This window comes from Cucurbita pepo, chromosome 14 (genome assembly GCF_057944985.1).
Source record: "Cucurbita pepo subsp. pepo isolate OVF chromosome 14, ASM5794498v1, whole genome shotgun sequence".
Lineage (NCBI taxonomy): Eukaryota > Viridiplantae > Streptophyta > Magnoliopsida > Cucurbitales > Cucurbitaceae > Cucurbita > Cucurbita pepo.
Window position 1 is genome coordinate 7,401,584 of NC_141811.1, and position 2,605 is coordinate 7,404,188.

At 44.0% G+C, this 2,605-nt stretch overlaps 1 non-coding gene across 1 annotated transcript; it reads right to left on the minus strand.

The window, feature by feature from the left end:
• Positions 1-496: 496 nt before the first annotated feature.
• LOC147789428 (small nucleolar RNA Z247) lies at positions 497-636 on the minus strand. The gene has a single exon (XR_015411846.1). It is a non-coding gene; the product is annotated as a small nucleolar RNA Z247 (small nucleolar RNA).
• Between the last annotated feature and the right edge of the window lie 1,969 nt (positions 637-2,605).

The window sequence follows — 2,605 nt, forward strand, 5'->3', positions numbered from 1 at the left end:
CAAAATATTACGCAACGCAAGAGGACGAGTAGCAGTATTAATTAGAGAATGACCAGTATGCAAAACACGCAAACCTGCTCCATTGCCGACTTGAACTTGTTCACCTCCATGATAACGTTCACGCACAGCGAGACGATCCAGGTCACTGGTGATATGGTCCGTAGCGCCTGTGTCGCTGTACCAATTTGGGTCAATCTTGTAAGAGGAAGTAGCCGCCAGTGCCGTAGGAGGAGCAGAAGAAGGTTCATCTTGATAGGACTCATCCATCCTATGCCAGCAGCGGATAGCAGTATGCCCCACTTTGCCGCAGATCTGGCAGGAAGGACGAGCAGAAGGGCCACGACGATCACCAGCAGGACGAGAGGGTGCATAACCTTGAGAACGACCACGACCGCGATCCCTACGCCCACGATTCTTCTGCTGACCACCACGACTAGCATAATTGGCAGAAGATCCAAGATTTAACTGAAGTTCAGCCTGGTGTTGTAGTTGGCGAGCTTCATACGTCATTAGATGTGCAAACACATCATCAAGGGTGAGGGCTTCACTCTTGGTAGTCATTGAGGTGACGAAGGGATCATAGTCAGGGCCAAGACCAGCGAGAAGATACGCGATCACATCATCATCCTGCAAGGCAGAGCCGGCGGCGGCCAGCTCGGTGGCTAGCCCTTTGATCTTGCAAAAATAATTTGCAGCAGATTGATCTCGTTTCTTGGACGTGGCAAGCTCAACACGAATCTGAGTAGTGCGAGCACGAGTTGACGATGAAAACATCCGCTGCAGGGTATCCCACGCCTCCTTGGACGTAGTAGCGGCAACCACATCATGAAGAATCTCCTCAGACATGGAGGAGAGAAGGCCGCTAAGGACTTGTTGATCCTGATCATACCACTGATTATAGGCCGGATTAGAGACCAGCTCAGCACCAGCAGCAGTTGAGGAAGGGATCAGCTTGGCAGGTGCAACATTGGTGCCATCGAGGTAGCCCATAAGCTTCGTACTCCGTAGGTAGGGGAGGAGCTGGGCACGCCATATGATGAAGTTGTTTTTGGTTAGACGAATTGTGACAACATGGTGTAGAGGGATTGGATATTGTTTAAGGCCAAAAGTCGCCATGGTAGTTGAGACGGTGTTGGAGATGGTGGATGGAGAGGAGGAAGAAGACATGGCGAGGAGTTTAAAAAATAAACCTTGGCTCTGATACCATGTTAGATTGAATGGCACGATGACCTATATGGGTCACGACCTCATGTATTTATAGATGCGTATAATGAAGATTACATTCCAAATCTATGATTTGGTAACAAACCATAAAATCATAGATTTGGTAACAAACCCTTCAAATCATAAACTAGTAAATCTTAGACTATTTTAGTATATACAGTTATGATCTATTTTAGGTTTAACACTAATATCCTTAGTTTTAAATGGACAACTACTATTTTGTTTTGAAAGTTGATAGTGTTGGATCGAGATCCATGCTTTACGTCAGCATTTTGGTACGGATTTCAGAAAGCTTTGGATATTTACCTCGATTTTAGCACTGCCTTCCACTGTCAAATACCCATTTGCAGTGCCTCGGCCTAAAATCCGCAGTGGCCCAAACACCTGCATTCCGCACTTGAGTCAGTGACCCAAAGTCCGCACCTCGACTTGAGAAGCAACCTGCGACGTGTCACCTCCGCACAGTGACACGTGTCGCACTTGTAGACGTTGACTCCTTCAGCTCTAGTGGCTTGGCTCGGCTTGGCTCTGCTCCCCCGGCTTTGATGGCTAAGAATCGACTATTTGAATCGGTAAAGGGTATTTTTGCCCAATTTTCACCACTCCGACCATCCCGAAGTTGGTTTTTACCTTAATCAAGGTAAGTAAGGTCACTATGATACCCTATTTCACAAATTCAAGTTAAATTAGATTAGAATTCCAAAATACTAACGAAACAAAATGAACATCCTAATAGGAAATGACTCCCGACAATAATTGGAGCAACTTTGAGAAACAGAAGACAATCGTACTCGAATTTTAGGAAGAACATTGGCTAAAGCCAACCAAGTAAGAGCTGAGTGATAGTCGCATTTTTCCACACTATTGTCAGGAATCTTCACATTGGATGATTTTGAAACGCATGATGAGTAATCGACACCCAAAAAAGATTTCGCTCTTGCCAATCTCTTTGGCTCGCTTTTCGCCGAGGTACCATTGTTCGCGCATTAGGGAAATTCTAAAAAGCCACTTTCCATTCTCTGTATCTTAATATTTCCACAGGAAACAATACTAGGACCTAAATTTCGAGTAAAAATAAAAAACCTATAGTGCCACATATATGAACTAAGAACCAAAATCCTAATAGGGCCGCGTAAAGCATTCGGCAAAAAAACTGAGTGATAGTCAATATTTTTTAAAACTATTGTGAGGAATGTTCAAGTTGGATGATTCTGACACATACATTCAGCAACCAACATCCAAAAAATAGTTTCGTTGTTGACAATATTTTCGCCTCATTTTCTTCCAGGGTACTATTGTTCGTGCATTAGGGTAGATCTGAAATGTTCTTTGTACCTTAATATTTCAATAGGAAACAACACTAGGACTTAAATTTCGAAGA